Source organism: Dermacentor variabilis, chromosome 1 (genome assembly GCF_050947875.1).
Source record: "Dermacentor variabilis isolate Ectoservices chromosome 1, ASM5094787v1, whole genome shotgun sequence".
Lineage (NCBI taxonomy): Eukaryota > Metazoa > Arthropoda > Arachnida > Ixodida > Ixodidae > Dermacentor > Dermacentor variabilis.
The window spans coordinates 413,895-433,891 of NC_134568.1; the positions used below are offsets into that span (position 1 = coordinate 413,895).

General features: G+C 49.6%; 1 long non-coding RNA gene across 1 annotated transcript; it reads right to left on the reverse strand.

Moving 5' to 3' along the window:
- Nucleotides 1–4,715: 4,715 nt before the first annotated feature.
- LOC142574965 (uncharacterized) lies at nt 4,716–6,362 on the reverse strand. The gene is made up of 2 exons (XR_012826545.1): nt 6,238–6,362; nt 4,716–5,483 (listed from the first exon to the last, which is right to left on the reverse strand). It is a non-coding gene; the product is annotated as an uncharacterized LOC142574965 (long non-coding RNA).
- Between the last annotated feature and the right edge of the window lie 13,635 nt (nt 6,363–19,997).

A 19,997-nucleotide genomic window follows, 5' to 3' on the forward strand; every position in this document is an offset into this window, starting at 1 on the left:
GTGTTGTGGAGTGGACATGAAATTCAGAAGTCGTTCAGGCACGCTCGAACGTACCCCGAGTTCTAAGCGTATGCCGCTGATTGACATTATCTTACCGATGACAAAGCTGAGGCGATTGGTGCGCTGCCACTTTCGTACTAAAAAAGAAGGTTCTGAGGCTCCAATACACACATTTTAGCTTTCGCCAGCTACCCGCGCCGAGATCGGTCCCCACCGAAGCATGGGCTATAGCGCATCCGCCGAGTCTGTCCGCACGCTATCGGCGCGCCTGGTTTCAGGAATCAACGAGCCTAACAAGGATAAATCGCTCTTTATTTCAGCTTTCGCCTCTTTGTTCTTAAATGAACAATTTTTTAGTGTCTACAGTGCCAGCACAAGAAGCGATGAGCGCCGATGTGACGCGCCATAAACACAGGTATATGTGCTGTCGCCGAAGGCTGCCAGCACTAGCCTGCGCTTCTCTGACGCAGATACGACTAGACAGACATGTCGATTGAAACGCATCACTGAACTAAGAAAAGGTTGCATATTCCTTGCGTGAAGAACAGGAGACTGCTATCAAAATCGGCAGCAACTTCCAATACAGCGTCATGGGTAGGCGGTCATTTAGGTCTTTTTTCGAAGGTAAAATATACCAATCGCAAGTGAAAATCGATGTTGTGGCACTTCCAAGCACACGCAGTGGCGTAGCTAGGTCGTCTGGCACAAGGGGCCCATAGGTCTTCTGTCACCCCCCACTTATGTAGTCGAGGAAGGAGAGGATATCGACAATTTCCGGGTTTCAGCACCAGTACAGCCGCCTTGGATACCGCGCACGTTCCCCGGGTCCCCTCTCCTTCGCTTTCTTTCCCAAAGATCGCGAATGCAGCAAATATACGCGCTGTTTTTCCTGCGCCAAATAACACAGGGTGCTGCACTGATAACGCGTGATAAGCCCATGTGCACATCTTCTGTCAGACTGTAAGGCTTGGCAGCCAATACAAATGCGGCATCGTGGGAAATATGACTCACGTCACAAGTAACAAAACATATCGTTATAACAAAGTTTTAATTACCAATTTTAGCGGCAATATTGCATTTGCAAAAGTGAAGCCCGGCATTCATATCTTGCCCAACAACAACTTCACAAAAATCGTCGTAGGTTCTATGGCAGGCAGTATTTTGTCTGTGGGCAGCCCTGAACGAAAACGAAAATTAAATTGTTTGTCAGTGACGCTGATCTCCCCACCCTATTAGAAAACGCTACCTGCTTCCCCGCTGCGTGGGCGCCAATGCTATGAAAATTACGAGTTCTCTTCATTCTAATCAATAAAACCTTGTTTTCATTTGCTGCTCTACGGACAAACGTTATTGTCCGAGCTGCAGTACCACCGCAAGATTGGGAACAGTATAGAGAACGCTTCCCGCCGATTCTTGGCGTCACCATAAAAAAAGAAAGAAAAGGCCGCGATGAAGCCCGTGCCAGCGAAAGCTTGCACTACTGTTGGTCTGCACTCGCAATGGAGAGGATTAAGGGATCAACGTCACTGGTCCACTATTTCATATTTCTTTCGCTGCTGCCATATACTGGGCGCCGCCCGCAGTGCCAAAGTACTGTAGGTTGTAGCACCCAAAACGATTTTGTTTAAGAAGTTTTTGTTGAGTTAATAATACGACTTTGAGTCCTCAATTCTCGAATTGAAGTACTTCCTCTATAAGTACTAATCACGGGATTATTAAGGATACGGTTATTACTTATCTGCCATATTTTTCGCGCTACCGAGTTCCTAGTAATCACAAAAAGACATTACTTCATAGAATCTCGATCGAGAAATATCCTTACAAAATTCACCTCTTTTTTTATAAAATTCTGTGCAGCTGATACAGACATTGTACTTGTGACACGAAGACACACAACAACAGCAGTTTTCGGAAACTTTCGAGGGTAAGAAGGAAAGCGTGAAACATAACGGCAGGTTTCGCAGCGGCTTCTCGGAGCGAGCGGGAGAGGGGAAGTAAAAGCGAGCAGGACATCGCGGCGGGCCCGCGACTACAGCCTGTCGAATCATACGCCGCCAAACTCTTCCGCCGAATCGAGTCTGCAGACGATCCAGAGAATCCCATTCGCGACTTTTGACGGCCCCACTTATGCAACGTCGCTCTCAACGAACGCTTCGCCGTAAACGCGAGCGCCGGGCGCGCTGGTTCAACGCCCTCTTGCTGCTGTCTTTGTTCGTCTTCGCTTCGCGTTCTGAACGGAAGAGGGACCCAAGAGCCCCAACGCCTTACAACGCCTCACTGTAGGTTTAGCGACTCCTGCTCCCAGCATGAACGCACAGCACGAGCGCACCCCACATGGAACGTTCCGCTAAGGCGAGTAGTTTAGCGACCATTTCTCGAATTAAATTTTTTAGCCAATTTGTGCAATTATTTCTTGAGATGTTGATAGAGCTGCAGTCGACAATTCTGCGGCGCAACGCATCGGGTGCATGAGCTCGTGCTACTGGATACCGGAGCATTCTTCGCAATTTGCGCCCAGTCAAGCCGACGGAAAGAGGGGTGTCTTCAGGCGTATATGACACCCCCCCCACCCCCACTAGCCCCTTGCACCCGGGGCCCACGGCCCCCCGGCCCCCCCTGTTGCTACGCCACTGAGCGCACGACTGAATACGGACAGCAACTTTTTCTTTCTGCTATACGCGTGAGTTTTAGTTGCTGGGCGATAGCACATCTACCATGTCTGTGCGAGCACGAGACGTTCATTTGAGGGATCGCCAGCCGTTTGTGCGCAGGCGCGAGTAAGAGCGGGCGCGAGAGAGAAAATCTGGGGGTTTTTGCTGCTTGAATATGTGGCTCTGCCTAGTGGTAGTGGCGTAGTGGTAAAGTACCGGGGTTGGGGTCTGTGTAATTCCGGCGTTGTAATCCTGATCGGAGCATTTTTATTTTTTACTTCCTTGTTCTTTTTTTTTTATTGCACTAAAGCGTTCTGTCTTGCTTTCTATATTAAAAATAAATAGATTCGGTGGCCACTCACTTAAGCTGTTTTTCGCACCAGTACCCAGCGCCTCCCAGTACGCCACGCCTACCCAGCGCCCCGGCATCCAGCGCGCGACACTGGGCCCATAATCCGGCGTGGCACTCGACTCTGGGTTCTGCAATAGGGCAGCCAACCTGGTTTCTTAGGCTTACGTATGCCTCCTTTTCCAGCTCTTCCCTACCTCTCCCACACCATTCAATCAAAAATGTTCGCATCTTCCCACGCGTGTACGCATATATCACTCCCGAAAAAAACAAAATGACAAAATTACACGAGGCCTTTGTAGTATAGTGTCGCCTCCTGCCAGATCTCTGTGTTATCATGCATATATGTTTCTTAGTAGGCTAACTAGATGGCGCACCCCCCTTCTGTCATGTGACGAGCTTGGACCAATCGGGAGGTGTCATCTGGCGTGTGAAGTCCTTTTTGGTAATAAACGGCCGCGAGCCGGCTCAGTCCTTGTCCGGTTGTCATCAGGAGCAGTTAGCTCCGCGTCTCCCTCTCTGCGTCGAGCGCGTCTCCCTCTCTGCGAACGCGCGGCGCGTCGGACGCTCGCCGCGCGTTCGCGGCGAGCGCCCGACGCAGCCGCCGCAGACACAACAGTTGTTGTGCCTGCCGCTGCAGACACAACAACCTTCTGGCATGTTCAGCTCTCCCTTCACGCGTGTTTTGCCTTTTCTCTTTCTTCTATTCTTTAATTTGAGAAACAGGCCCCGACACGTGGCACAGTGGTAATCTTGAGCAGTTCGGTGCCTGTGCGCTACATGATCATGCCACTTCTGTATATCGTCGCAACGACGCCTAAGCCCATCTATACTGAGGCCAACATCCCTTTAAGGTCCAACCCGCTCCCTTCTACCGCGTATCCCTCCCACCGGCCTTCCCCCTTCCCCACCCTTCGTTATTTCGCAGAGGCTCGACGTCGCTATCTCAATTCATTCAAAACTTTTCACTCAGGTCATTCTTTCAACTCATGTCTTTATGTCACATCCGCGCTGACCAGCTGAGCGGACCTTCTGAACCCGCACACGCACGCCGCCTGCGACGCCCGCTGCCTCTGTACAGTTCTTTGAAGGCATCCCATTAACTTCTTCTTTCGGCAACTCCCCTTCCTGTCTCTTTCCTTCTTTTGCTTCCTCCTTGCTCCTTCCTCACACTCACTCCCTTGTCTAAAGTTCCTGCCACGACGGCTAGAAACGCCAAATGACAGCACTCATTTTCTTCTTTACAGTCTCTACCTTTACAGCCAGCCGCAGGTGCTGTCACTTTAATAACCCGTTGAAAGTAATGCACCGAGGATGACAAGGCCACCTTTGACAAAGACAGGTCCACCGTTGACCACCGTTGTAACGTTGACCATCCTTTCTAGGGCACTTTATTCCTCTTTATGTAACTTCTATACCACAGCGAGGCAAAGAGTATCTTGATTCACAAGTGCAGCGATTTGAGCGACTTGGTACATCGTGACTTTATTTAAGTACGCAGTGCACCATCAATTAACACGAAAAGAGAAAGCGAGGCGGCAACAAAGCTCGCATCTCTATGTGGTTTCCTCTCTCTTTAACCTTAATTTATTGAGCGCTACGAATATGAGGTGAAGGTGTACCCCATCATGTCTTTTATCGTAACAGGTGCACGTGGAAATTCCGAGAATGGAAAACAATGATTAGCAAGAAAAATTATAGCCAGTCAAGAAACATAATATAAGTGACAATATATTTGGGCAAACCAGAAAAATAGAAGATATCGCGTTAATAAAGGCAAAACTGCGTACGAGTTGCAGCAGGAGCGTACGAGAAAAAAACAAACGGCGCAAAAAAGGCGGGAGTCACCGACAAGTTGCGTCCTTCGCCGGTCCCTCGAGCGGCACGACATCGGCCAAATTGACAGGGCGCAGTCAGGCTTCCGGGTCAGAATTTGCAGAACCGATTTTATGGAAGCCTATTATATCTCCAACAGCGGGGACGTCCTTGTACTGCTTGAAAAGTATGAAAATTCGTGTGACAATTAATCCGCCACAGTCAGAATGGCGGCGGAGTGCCTGGCATCACGGAACTGGAAGTCGCCGGATGTTGAATATCTCGTGGTGCTCGCCGCGGGCCAGAGCCACGCGTCGAAGGCGACAACAGCGGACTTCTCGACGCCACACGCGGAGCCAGCCACGCAAAAGCTGCGCGCGCAGTCAAAGCGAGGAACGTCGCCCTTGCGCCAAGTCCAACTGCTGGAACAGCGGCTAGAACTGCGCAGTACAGCTGCGATGGCCAGGTGTTGGGCGGAGGCTTCGAGAAACCGGGGCTGGTGAAGGCGTCGCCTGGGATGACAATACGCTGCACCAGCGGCCAGCTCCGTCCGGCTGCTGTGAACCACCGTCTTGGTTGCGGGAGCTGGAGCGAAGAGCGACACCGTGGATGCACCAACTGATTCACGGCCAGAATGACAAGGGCCGCCTCTTCTGTGCTGCTTACCACTGAAATAAAAACACTTTGCATTAAATCGGGAGCTTTTGCATCACCGTTGCTAAAGATTACTGCATAACTTATTTGTTCTTTACTAATTTGTTTTTCAACGCAGTAATGAATTTTAACAATAAATGCTTAAATAACTCTAACGTAACACCGTAATGAAATTATTACTCTTTTTATTTTTGCTAGTTACCGACCAATGGTACCTTTAATATAACTTATATTGTGCTTTTGGCACTTGGGCGTAAATTCACAAAGTTGGCATTATGCTAGAAGTGCCATGGAGCGTAGATACCAACCATTCATGATTACGTGTGCGTTTTATTACCGAAAGCGACAGGCCAATCCCAAAGAGCCACTTACAAACAAGAATCATGCATCTTGCAAGCATCACAGTCAGTGCAATAAGGTTACCGCAAAAAAAAAAAAACGCAAATGATACAGTTGCTCTGTGGTGCGTTCTTTTTTTTTTTGCCGGGCGTGAAATATAACTAAGTAACCGTAATGTTGCCCACGGCAAACGTCCACATGTCTAAGCACCCAATGTACAAAGTACCCACAGGTTTCTGCTACAATTGCCACTAAGTCTGATATTCGAAATATTCCTAAAATCCGTATTGCGACAATTTCGGCGGGTTCGATGTACGTTGCCACTTAGATCAGCGCTACCTCGCCACATAGCACTGCATCTCAAGGCTACCTTTTCAACATTCTCTCCCAGACTTCCGTTTCATTTACAGAACACGCGCGAATATTCACCTGTCACCTGTTCCGTTGACGAAGGCGCGTGGGCAGCTGTCCCCGGACCAAAGGAACGCCGACACGTGAGAGCCGCCGGTAGGAAAAATCCCGGGATGCCTGCCGCGTATCGTGCGCCCACAAGGAGGTTGTGTTATATCGTGCATATTATTCAGTACGACAGAAATGAAGACATTACTCATCCTCTGCGTTTATTCCCTCTTCTTCCTCCCCCTCGGGCGGCTCCAAGCGCGCGCCTGCTCATGGCGCTGCGGTAGGCAGCGACGCCTTATATAACATATCCCCTCGTGAAAGAAAAAAAAAAATTGTCCGTTACTTCCTGATGTAATCATGCAGCTTCTTTGGTGTCTTCTTGTTGCGGGCGCTTCTCCTCACGCGCTCTTCGCAACTTGGCAAAGTACCTGAAGCTTTTTGCGTGCGCCCTGCAGCAGGTGGTTCAGGAATCAGGGGTGCCTCATCTGCGCTTGATGTGCCAGGTTGTGATGAATTGCTTACAGCCGCACTAGTTGAGTGATCGGATGCCGGTGACCAGGTCATGACAGCAGTGGTACCTAATTTCATTCTGCTGATAGCTTCAGGGTGAACGGCCGCTAATTTGGAAGCATTGCACACCCGCCCATCCTCCAATAGGTAAGAGGCGGGTCCGCGCTTTCCAATAATTTTCTTGGGCGCAGAAAACTGTGAAGATAACTTCCCATGAACTGCAGGTAATTTAACCCGCACGTAGTCACCCACGGCGAAGTTGGGTTCCTTGGCACCGCGTTTTTGATCGGTGTAGCGCTTCGACGTCAGTTGCTTGTTCTTGATGCGCTCTCTCAACTGCTGTAGTGCTTTTGAAGGGTCATCGGTGAAACATTTGGCAGGAAATCCCACAATGTCAAGTCTGGTGCGAGGTTGGCGTCCATGAAGAAGAATAGCGGGTGCAACACCAGTAGTCGCATGAGGCGTACAGCGATATGTTTGTAGGTAATCGAACATCGCTGTTCTTATCTCACGACGTTCTAACAGGGCTAATTGAATATAGGACTTTAATACCCTGTTAAATCTTTCCACTAAGCCGTTAGCTTGCGGGTAATACACAGAAGAGTAGTAATGGGCGATTCCGCGCTCTGTCAGAAAATCTTCAAAACTCGCTGAAGAAAATTGCGGTCCATGGTCGGATACGACACCACGTGGATATCCTTCTCTTGCGAAAAGTTCAAGTAGGAATTTGGTCACTGTAGACGTGGTCGCATCGCGTACGAAAGTCACCTCTGGCCACTTGCTGTGATAATCAATAAGCGTAATGGCAAATCGACAGTCAGCTGGAGCTTGCGTGAAAGGTCCCACAATGTCGATAGCAACTTTGTCCCAGGCTTTCTCGGGAAAAGTCACGGGTTGCATTGGTGCTGCAGATGTGCGCGCTGATTTGTCACATGACTGGCAGGCTACACATGTGCGTACAAGTTCTTCAATGTGATTATCCATGCACGGCCACCAATATGACTCCCTAAGACGAGCTTTGGTACGACTAATTCCTGGGTGTGACTCATGAGCCAGATCCATAAGACGGCGGGTCAAAGCGGAAGGCACGACAATCCTGTCACCCCGGCAAAGAATGTCGCTAACAACAGAGAGTTCAGATCGCACGTGAAAGTAAGGTAGCAGCTCTTTTGACAAGGATTTCTTGTCAGGCCAAGAAGTAGTGTGAAACTGCTTAACTTGAGAGATAGCCTGATCGGCGGCACTTGCTTCGTGAAGCTCTTGCATGGTAACTACTGGGGACAAGAGACATATAAATTCTTCTTCGGGTGCAGCCGGGATGAAACTCTGTACGGGCAGCCGGGAGAGTGCGTCAGCCACGACATTTTCGCTACCCTTCCTGTATTCCATGGTGTAGTTGTAGCACAGCAACCGTGATGACCAGCGCGCAATCCTTAACGGACGGTGACCTGTGCCTTTCGTTGAGAGGAGCGTAACCAAAGCAGCGTGGTCTGTCCGCAAGGTGAAAGGTCGGCCCCACAGGTAAACGTGCCAGTGCTCGCAAGCCCAGACGCAGGCAAGGGCCTCACGTTCACCGACGGAGTACTTCCGTTCATGCGGTTGAAGAGTGCGTGAGGCGAACGCGACAGTTTGCAGTGATGTTCCGTTATCCTGCTGCAGTACAGCACCTAATCCGTATCCCGAGGCATCAGTTGTAACGTACACGGGTAACTCAGGATCAAAAAGGTGAAGTACTTCGCAAGATGTTATCAACGTTTTCAGCTGCTCCAAGCCGGTTTGGGCTGCCGCAGTCCAAGCGAAAGGCGCGTTTCCTCGAAGCAAAACACGCATTGGCTCCACAACATCAGAAAAATGCGGGATGAACTTGGAGAAGAAGCCTGCGAGGCCCAGCAGCGAGCGAAGTTCATTAATATTTGTAGGTGATGGTGCCTTGGTTATCGCCTCGATAGATGACATCAGTGGGAATAACCCTTTTGCGCTGACAACATGGCCCAGGAAAGTCAACTCAGTGACGTCAAAAACACATTTATAGTTGAGCCTGAGACCAGCGTCAGAGAGCCGTTTCAAAACAGTGCGCAAATTGACCAAGTGATCCTCTCTGGAGCGTCCGTACACGATTATGTCGTCAATGTAGAACAAGACGCATTTGCATCCTTGGAGAATCATGTGCATCATCTTCTGAAACGCTGACGGTGCCGATGCCAGTCCGAAGCACACCCTCTTAAAGCGAAATAGTCCGTCGTGCGTTATAAACGTGGTGAGATCACGACTCTCTGGACTTAGTGGTAACTGGTGGTATGCAGAAGCTAAATCTAGCTTGGAGAATCGCTGTGCACCAGCCAAGCTGTTCAAAAGTTCCTCAGTTTGTGGCAGGGGAAAACTGTCCACTACTATAGCTTTGTTTGGCTCTCGGAGGTCGACGCACATGCGAATCGAGCCATCCTTTTTTCTGGCTACGACAATTGGCGAGACCCACTCTGAAGAATCGACGCGCTCAATGATGTCCTGAGCTTCTAATTTTTGTAGTTCTGCCGAGACTTGCTCACGAATGACGAGTAGTAGTCGTCTCAGTTTGCTGGCCACTGGTTGCACAGATGCGCGAACTCTGACCTTGTGAGTGAAACCTTTGACAGTTCCTAGCTGCTTTTCAAACAAGTGCTCGAACTCGGAACGTAATTCAGGAGGGAGCACAGGAGTTTCTTGCGTCATTAGCAGACACCTGAGAGGTGACCCTTGAATCTTCATATCCAGAGCCGCGATGCCATCTAAACCAAGAATTGTTGTTCCTCCCGACACAACGTACAGAAGGACAGAAGCGCATCGGCCATGAAATGAAACTGGAGCAATGAAACATCCTTTTATAGGAATGGCCGACTTAGAATAATCGAGCAGCTGGACGGAGGTTGATGTCAGAGGAAATACAGTAGCGAAATGACGTCGGTAAAGTTCTTCGGCTAGGATTGAAACCGATGATCCAGTGTCAATCAGGAACGATACGGAAATTCCTGCAATTTCCAACACTGCATAAATGCCCTTCTTACGGCTCCAGATGTGACAAACACTTATGTGATCGTCCGTGTCAGCTGTATCTGCGTCGCCTTCTATGACATGCTGAATTTTCTTGTCAGACTTTCCGGAAGACTTGCACACCTTTTCCAGATGGCCAGTCTTTCCACATCTGCGGCACTTACGTGTCTTAGCTTTGCAGTGAGGGCTATTCGCCAGATGGCCCAAATAGCCACAACGATAACATTCTTGCTCTTTCAGAGCTCGACGACTTTCAGTTGGCGTCTTATAGCACGTGCACGTGCCACAGTGCTTTTCTCGCATATTTGACGTGTTTGTGGTTTCAACGTGATGCACTTGTGCTTCATGTCGTGCAAGTTCTCTCGCTTCTCTAGTCGCCTGATCATGCTGTCTCGCAATGGTAAGGGCCCGAGAAAGCGTAAGAGACTCTTCCAGTAAAAGACGTTCACGCAAGTATTCGCTATTAGTTTTTTCTATAAGCTGGTCGCGCATCATGTCGTCCGCCAAGTCACCGAAGTTGCAAGCTCCTACGAGACCTCGTAGCGCGGTGACGTAATCGAGCGCAGTCTCACCTGGGGCTTGTGCACGCCGACGGAAACGGTGACGCGCTGCGGTGACATTGACAGAGCTCTTGTAGTGACTTTCAAGTGTCGCAACAGCGCAGGCAAACTCATCAGGGGCAGGAGTCGTCAACGTCCCTCCGGTGGCGCTCGAAGCCAAAAAGCGCGGATCGTCCTCTGACGTGAGGGTCTGGAAGATGCGTTGTCCTTCCAAGCCCAGGCAGTTGAGCAGAATCGCCTTCCGACGCAAGGCAGGTAGGTCGGAGGCGCCCGACGCCACCATGTAGTTCTTGAACGCTTGAATCCATTGCTCCCATGGGATGACTGGGTCTCCAGGTGAGGACAGGAACGGGGGTGGCGGATGGAGCCCCGAAATACTCATCGTAGAGGATGATATGCAGCAAACGACGGCACAGATGAAGGGGAAGCCGGTAGCACATGGGTTGTTAAATCCTCGTCGCCAATTATGTTATATCGTGCATATTATTCAGTACGACAGAAATGAAGACATTACTCATCCTCTGCCTTTATTCCCTCTTCTTCCTCCCCCTCGGGCGGCTCCAAGCGCGCGCCTGCTCATGGCGCTGCGGTAGGCAGCGACGCCTTATATAACAGGTTGAGACCGAGCGTAGCCCTTTGCGGACCCTGCTGCCGATCGCTGAGCGACGCCGCACCTGTCGTCTGGCTGAGCTGCGTGGCGAAATCCGCGGCCAGTCGTCGCTGCATCCTGGTGCAGAGCCGGGGCATCAGATTGCGAACGTTGCTTCATGACCGACACGAGGCGTCGCTGCCGCACAGCTCGGCGGTAAAGCACCAGGCCTTGTCGCTGGGCGCGTCCTAAAACTTAGCCGTATTTTCTTTTAGAATAAGCACTGCGGAACGAAGAAACTAGTTGCTGCCAGACAGTAGCACTGCGCGTGCAAAATGGCGGAGGGCGCACAGTGCTCGAGACAGCTGCCTGCTGCATTCTTCATTTTCTTCTACTCACGCGCCTGGATCGCATACGAGAAAATATCTTGCGAAAGTGCCTCTGCTGCAGAGGGTAAGATGTACGCAATAAAGGACTGGTGTCAGCGTGCAATGAAGTTTGTGGTTTATTACAATTAAACTTGTTACTGACGAGATACTGAATACTTTTATTGTTCTTTCTTTTTAATCATGCCCAAGTAGATACTAACTTAAATACAAGAACGTTTCTCCATAAACTTAAGCCTTCCATGCAGAAACTTGCTTATGAAAGCCCGCACCGCACCGTTTTTTAGCGTTGTATTGATGATAAAATTGAACAAAGAATTATCTGTACGGTTCAAATACAATTGCATGTTCGATTTTGCACTTTTGAAAGCAAAAGCACCTCTGTCCCAAACGTAACGTCAACTTCACCACCGCGCATCCTCACTTGTAACATCATCATCAGCGTTGTGCACGTTCGCAAGGGGCTCGTGTCGTGAGGAGGAAAAGAACGCTCCCTCTCGCTCTCCACGGGGCTGATCGCCGGAGCCACCGTTCCGCTTGGCCTTCGCCTTCCAGCAGAAATGTAGGGAGTACGGCACGGCTCGTCAGCCACCATCGTGTCCTTCTGCTACACAAAATACCAGACGTGTAGTAGCGTCTATTCTAAATACTCGCATACGAGAAAATACCTTGCGAAAGTGCCTCTGCTGCAGAGGGTAAGATGTACGCAATAAAGGACTGGTGTCAGCCTGCATTGAAGTTTGTGGTTCATTACAATTGACCTTGTAACTGACGAGATACTGAATACGTTTATTGTTCTTCCTTTATCGTCATGCCCAAGTACACACTAAGAGAAATACAAGAACGTTTCTCCCAAAACTTAAGTGTTCCATACCAAAACTTGCTAATGAAAGCCCGCACCGGACCGGTTTTTAAGCGTTGTATTAATGATAAAATTGAGCAGAGAATTATCTGTACGGTTCCATGTTCGATTTTGCACATTTCAAAGCAAAAGCACCTCTGTCCCAAACGTAACGTCATCTTCACCACCGCGTTTCGTCACATGTAGCATCATCATCAGCGTTGTGCACGTTCGCAAGGGGCTCGTGTCGTGAGGAGGAAAAGAAGGCTCCCTCTCGCTCTCCACGGGGCTGGTCTCCGCAGCCACCGTTCCGCTTGGCCTTCGCCTTCTAATAGAAATGTATGGGCAACGGCACGGCTCGTCAGCCACCATCGTGTCCTTCTGCTACACAAAATACCAGATGTATAGCAGCGTCTATTCTAAATACTGGCTGGAGGCAAACCAGACTCCATTCCTGCCGCAAATCGGCCATGTGAGACAAACTTTTTGGGCAAAGGCATTGAGAAAATTCAGCTTTGATCTATGTTCTCGATTTTTGTTTTTCATATACAGGTGCTCTTCCCCCTTTTTCGTACTCCGTGCTTTGTCTTCGACAACGGCGCAGGTGGAGATGAAATACGGCGATAAGGAAAAGAGCGGGAGGATGAAAGCGGAGGAGGAGATTCGAGCGGAACCACGAGGCGGGAAGGAGAGGAGGAGGGTGTGGCGAAAGCCTGAGAAGAAAAGCGCAGTGCCGAGCAGGACGGGGCTTTGCAGCGGGATGGCTTCGAGGAAATACCGCAAGCGCTTTTTTATCACGACATTTTCTATCACAATATGTTTTCGAACTTTTCGCGATTAAATGGAGCTGGGGCGTGCCAGGCTGCACGATTTTGATTTATGCTTTGGCTCTTTTAGATCTGGGGTGGCAGGCATCTTTTTAGCCTACTTACACAAACCGCCAGGACCTATAGCGTGTAACAGTTCCGCTGTAAAAACTACAACTCGAATAGAGGCTGCTTATTTTGGATTGCGGTGCGCCGTCACGGGCTCCATAGGCAAACCACGTAACCTTATCTCCGTTCCCTTCTAACCCCGTGCATTGGGTAGGCCGCGTGCGGTGAGGAGTGCGTAAGAACAGCGCGGCTACGAAGAACACCGTCGTGAAAAGAAGCGGGTATGTGCGCGGCGACGGCAGTTGAAACGTAATGCAGCGGAAGATCGTGCCGCAAACGCCAAGCCTAGGCAGCTTTGGTTGGATCACCCCTACCGACTCCACTGCCATTGTAATTGTGGGTGTCTCGGCCATACGAAGAGCGGTTCGTGGCATTTATCTTGGAAATGTTCGGCATCCAATGTTACTCAAACATCAGTGTGCTCCCAGCGCGCCATGGGTCATCTATTGTAGTGAAGTTGGCGATCCCAAGTTCCGTAAGCTCAATCTCACCGCTGCCTACCCCTGTTGTGAAGTCGGGGGTCCGTGCCGCCAACGAAGGTTCCATATGTCGGTGCCATGCCAGGGGCCGGGAGGAAGAAGGGTTCCGAGCGACGTTGAAGAGAATGAAAACAGGATTCTATTAAAAAAAGTACACGATCAAGTTTAACAACATGGCTTTGACTATCGGAGAACTTTGTGGTAGCGTCCTTGCATGTCCGAGCGCCTCCCCCTTCACAGCCATCCAGATCCGCTTTTTACGGCCTTTCCTTCCATCTTTCCCTCGTTGAGGGTCGCTGGCCAATCACAGAGCCGAATCATTAACGACCTCCACCGCCCCTCACTGGTCGTCAGCGTGCTGCTCGGGTGCCGTCCTCGACGTGCTGCTCGCGGTGCTCATGTCCTCGATGAGCTACCGGTGTACGTGGTGTACTCGTGTCCAACGTGTCGCAATAGGGGACAACCACCTCTCGTCGATGATTTCCTCGAGCTTTTAACGATAACTGGCCACTTCGTGGCGGTCAGGATGGCGACGTTGCTGTCTTGACGCGATGTGAATGATGATGCATGGACATCAAACATGACAAGTGCGTGTTGCTCTGGGGGCATCCCCCGTTCTGAAGGACCGCCAGTCACAACAGCACCACCACCGCCAGATGGTGCTTCGGAAAGTCGAGTTGTTCGATGCAGGTCGGCCGTCTTGATGCCTGCATTGCTCAAAGCCATGAAGCCGCAGCCTCCGAGAATGAAGCTCTTCTGGCCGAAGGCGTCTTGATAGGTGCGCTTTCAACGGACTGCATAAATGCAACAAGACAAGCTCCGAGGAGCGGCCGTTGTCATCCACACACAATGCCGTAAACGCCACATGCAAGCCCACTCTCTTCGCCAGACTGTACAAATTCAAATAATCTGACAACCCTCTATCTCAAGAAAATCCTGAAACACAAAGTTCACGTTGATTTGGACAAGTACCAAGAAACTTCTAGTTATGAGTCCTCGCAAAAAGACACAAATGTGGCTTATGTAACGAAGCTAAGCAATCATGAATTAGAGCTTCCTCAGGTCAAGAAGGCGAAGGGACGACTGGCCTTGATTAGTTCACGTCCATAGCACTTAGCACTTGATAGCTACATGACCATTACACAATGACAAATTGCAAAATCAACAAAAGGTAAAACCATCTACAAACCATATCACGTTCCTACATTGGCTCCGAAGACCTGACTTATTCCGCTTATTTTCTGGTATTAGGACGCAGCGTGATTACAAGAAATCACCAAATCCGACCAATTACAAAAAAAAAAAACTTCCGCCCAAAACTCGCGCGACATATCCAAAACAATCCGGAATTAAACGTACACTGACCCCTTTTCGCCTTTAGCCTACATCTCCGTGCAACTTAAGACAATGAAAACACTGACAACGGAATTTCCCTGACGCCTGCTGTCTCAAGTATTCAGCCATTAGGTTTTCAAAAAAGTAATCAAACAGTGTAAAAAAAATCTGCCGTAGCTCGAACAGAAGAGACCAACAATGCCTTGTGCCAAACAAAAGTACTTTCTGTCTAGCAAAAGCCCGACTGGTTATTAGCTAGCACTAAAGCACAAATTGCCTATTTGCGCAACTTGCACCTGACTTTCCAAATTGTATGCAACACTGACGCTGTTTCCTTACAGTTCTACAGACGTCGTCACGTAAACGTGCCACTTGAAATTGTGGATCTAACCATATTCGAAAATGCTAATAACAAAAAATGATTGTGGTATTTCTTACACTTCTCAAATGTCCGAGGTGCAATTAAGCTGAATACTAAATGACTACAAAAGAACAAAACCATTTAGAAACATGTCTTCCTTATTTGAACCCTTTTCAACGAACTAGAGAGGGACGCGCTTTCTGTGGTTCTATCCCAAAGTGCCGTCACGAAGAAACGAAAAGCCGCTAATCTGCCTGACGCACCTCGTAGCTGCGACTTTAGAACAGCCTCCGCGTAATAGCAGAGGGGTATATTGAAAGACCCGCGCGGGCGCTTTTCCTTGAAGTGCTAGGCAGTTGCTTTTTTTTGCGCCAGCGAGGGATCGGCTGTTGTAGCTGCCGACGGAACGCTTCCCCTTGTCCTTCTGCTTGCAACGAGACGTCCCCAATGCGGTTAGGCAAAGGTTACTACGTCTGAATGTTCGCGAAACTCTCCGTTCGCGACAGGCGTCACGCCGATCCCTCGAACTCTGCAAGCGCCTAAGATTGGGATTTACCGTCCTTCCCTTTTTCACAATCTTCGGCTGGATGCCGACTTTCGCAACTTCGCCTCTGTCGCCTTGGTGCTTTGCACGTTTGATTCTCGACGCCTCGACCGCGTCCGCCTTTCTCCTTGTGCCTACGCGTTCACTTCACCATCTGTTCGGACCTATCCGAACAGCCATAGGTGACCTTTTCCGGCAGGCCGGCCGAACTTGCCGCCTCCGTAGAAGCTTGGTTTAACGGGCCCTCCGTTTCCTCCGGGAAAAACGGAGCTCTCTACAGCCTTCTCCTTGCTTCAGGCTACTAACACGTCTGAGTCTGACTCGTCACTGCACGCAGCTGCTGCGGTAATCGTTCTATGGTCCTCTGACCGCTGCGCCATAGGGGACACGGCTATCACTCTCTGAGTCTCCTCCGGTGTTTTTGCCATGAAAGCTCCATATTGGGGAAGGGTTCTCCTTCCGTCAGCGTTGGCTAGGACCGACTCGAAGAGCAATAGCTGACTTGCTCTATATGAAGTGCGTCACCCTTTTTCTCCTGATGCCGTGCCCGGGGAATTTCAAGTCTCCGGCTTAACATTCCTACGTAAAGACTTGTTACCCTTTTGTTTCCCGGCACCATATCTCGCTTTGTCGCTTCTCCCTGCATGGCGTTCGTGGCGTACTGCGGAAACTTTGGCACGTGCAGCTATCCTCGGCGAATTCTTCCACTGTCTTGACTTCTTGGCCTTCGAGGTCCGAAATTCCAGACCGAAGTGTCTGAACAAAGCCTTCTTAGCCCTATCGTATAGTCTCTCGCCTTCTCTTCGGATAAGCAGTTCATGAATCACTCAGAGATATCACTCAGAGCGCTGGTAATCTCTCGGTCCACATGTCACAGCAAGCACCCACTTTCTCACACACATTTGTAAAACCGGCGAGGAAATGAACTAATTTGTGGAGTGCATAAGTGGGGAGCTGGCTTCGCGCTATCATTCATGTAATGGCGTTTCTAACTGGTCGATCTGGCGCAGCCGCCGAAATCCTCGAGCGAGCGCTCTGGTTTCACAAGTGTGAATCGGCCAGCGGAGCGAAAAACCGCTCCGCGAGGGATCACACAGGAACTCTGCGTACACGTCGCACAAACCGCTTCCGGAAACCATGCCCGACTTCCGCTCTGTACGTTTCCACGGCAACCAATCTAGCCGTCCCCCGTGCGTAATTTGACTGCCGCAGTCGCAGAGTCCGTCATTTCCATGTCGCGCCTGCAAGGATTGTGCATGCACAACGTGCATAGAAGGCTTCTTACAGCACCTGCGTCACCTCGTAATCGGTGTCGTCCGAGCTCTCATCGCTAAACGCGAGCTCTGCAGCAGCACCGAACGCAGCCATGTTGCGAAGCTACACAATGTTAAGCGTAAGGTGCGTACCAACCGGGTACCGATTTCGCTTCAAGACGTCAGTGACGCGAGCTATTTCCGCCCGAATCCGCGCTTTGGCAGCGGAGCAAGTGAGAGGGATCCGGCGCGGAGCGCGTTGATCCGAAACGACCAGTGGAACGCGCGAACCCGCCCCAGATCGGCCAGTGAAATTAGGATTCGTTGCCGCGGTGCAACAAATCCTGCTCCGAATCGACCAGTGAAAAACGCCATGAGTATCTGACTTTTGCGCTCAAGCTCTGCCATCCTAAAAGCGCACCGTTGCGCTGCCACCTACTCGCGCCTTTCGCAGTCCTCGGCTTCTCCTTTGTGGCTCTCTACGTCTTCAGAAACGCGGATTTACGCTTCACCGTCACAGTTCTCGCGCATTTCTACTTCTTCCCGCTCCCGCCTCTCGTACTCCACTTCCTTTTGCGTTCTTTCATCATTGGTTTCCCAAGCCTCCTCAGCTTCCTCGACCGTCACTTCTTCAGCATACATGATGTCGAGTCCTGTTGCTTTCGTTTTTGTGGAACCGAGAGAAATACCTAATTCCTCGCAAATTAAAAGTAGGTCCTGCATTTTAGATTTCTCCGTACCGAACGCCGCCGCTGTCTCTACTTTTCGCTTTTTTTCAAAGATGGTTTCCCAAGTCTCGTCAGCCTCCTCGACCGTCACAACTTCTTGCTTCATGACGTGGAGAACTGCGTCTTCTGTTTTTGCGGAGCCAGCGGAAATCACCAACTCTTCGCAAATTAGGAGATACTGCACGTCGAATTTCTCCATAGCGAATTTGTTTGCCTTCAAAAGTCACCCTTCCTAAAACTAAAATTTCTTGTTTAAAGAAGTTGAATTTCAAAACAGTGCCCACAAGAAAACACCCGCACTCCCCTAGCATCTGCTTTCTTCGATTATAGAGAAAGTTCTAGCGCACGAAGTGCAAACCCCTCCCTTGTCGCTACCACCAGGAGACTGCAGAATTTCTCAGCGCTCGTTCCTTACAGTGTTTTCTTGGCCTTACCGGCCTCCTCCCACCTCCTCCCCTTATTCTGCGAAAGCTCCATTTTCTTCCTTTTGCCTTTCGCAGGGCCAACCGAAATGCCTAAATGCTCATGAATTTCGAGGAATCTTTACTACTACAACGGCTACAACTACGTGTGTGTGACAAGATTTTCCTTTCCAATAGCATTACTCCATGCCTGTGTCTAGTAATCAAAGCCACTTTTCCCTAATTCTGGGCAGATTGCTCAACAGTCTCCTGTGGAACATTATGCACTTGTGTCTTTTGAAGGGGTCACCTTGAAAAGGCAGACATTTGAATTACCGCGCCAGATTGAAATGCTTGGTCCGCTATTTACCCATTAATGTTAATAAACTCTCGTATATTCACATGAAGGCACATGTTGCCATACCGGAATTGAAGTCGAGCATTACCATAGGCGTGTCCATTCAACAGATATCGCTACACTAGTGGCTCTTTCTAACGACCCATCCTCTAAATAAAATGGGATGTACATTTCCATTGCACTTACTCTTCTTACGCAGTGCCCGGATAATTTTTTGGCAAATATCTTGCGAGGTTTAGTACGTGTGTACAGAGCCACCGAAAAGGGCTTTAAAGAAGCACTACAGGAAAACTCTAAATTTTAAAGATTACATATGATCTGATTTCTTGAGACATGCCTAGAGGAGATATTTAAGATATGGAGACATAGTCCGGACCGTCGAGGTAAATTTGTCACATTCACAAACACTTATCACCCCAAACTTCGCTGGTTGTGTTTCTGCCGCGCTGGTTCCAGTACGCAAGGACAGGCGCTGCTGAATAGTAAATGCTTTATACAGTTTCATCGCTTGTTAATACTCTGTTGCTCTAAATAACGCTATATCTTGGGGTCATAAAACTGTATTTTGTGTCGCAGCTTGGAATAAATTTGCGTGAGCTGCCCTGTTTATGCATGCACATACTGAAGTTCACTTTCGTTTTTTGCATTTTCCTTTTTGACTTGGCGGATAGCTAAATTTTTGAACGAAACCACGCAAACACGTAGTGGCGTAGTGGTAAAGTACCGCGCTTGGGATCTGTGTTGGTCCGGCGATGTAATCCTGATCGGAGTATTTTTATTTTTTACTTCCTTGTTCTTTTTTTATTCCACTAAAGCGTTCTGTGTTGCTTTCTATATTTAAAAAAATAGATTCGATGGCCAGGGGCTTCGTATTTAACTCACTAGAGCTGTTTTTCGCACCAGTACCCAGCGCCTCCCAGTACGCCGCGCCTACCCAGCGCCCCGGCAACCAGCGCGCGACACTGGGCCCATAATCCGGCGCGGCACTGGACACTGGATACTGGGTTCTGCAATAGGACAGCCAACCTGGTTTCTTAGGCTTACGTATGCCTCCTTTTCCAGCTCTTCCCTACCTCTCCCACACCATTCAATCAAAAATTTTCGCGTCTTCCCACGCGTGTACGCATATATCACTCCTGAAAAAAACAAAATGACAAAATTACACGAGACCTTCTCGCATCTTCAGCTCTCCCTTCAAGCGTTTTTTTACTTTTCTCTTTCTTCTCTAATTTGAGCAACAGGCCCCGACACGTAGCACAGTGCCAAATTTGAGCATGGCCTGTGCGCTACAGGATCATGCCACTTCTGTATATCGTCGCAATGACGCCTAAGCCCATCTATAGTGAGGCCAACATCCCTTTAAGGTCCAACCCGCTCCCTCCCACCACGAATCTCTCCCACCAGCCTTCCCCCTTCTCCACCCTTCGTTTTTTCGCAGAGACTCGACGTCGCTATCTTAATTCATTCAAAACTTTTCGCT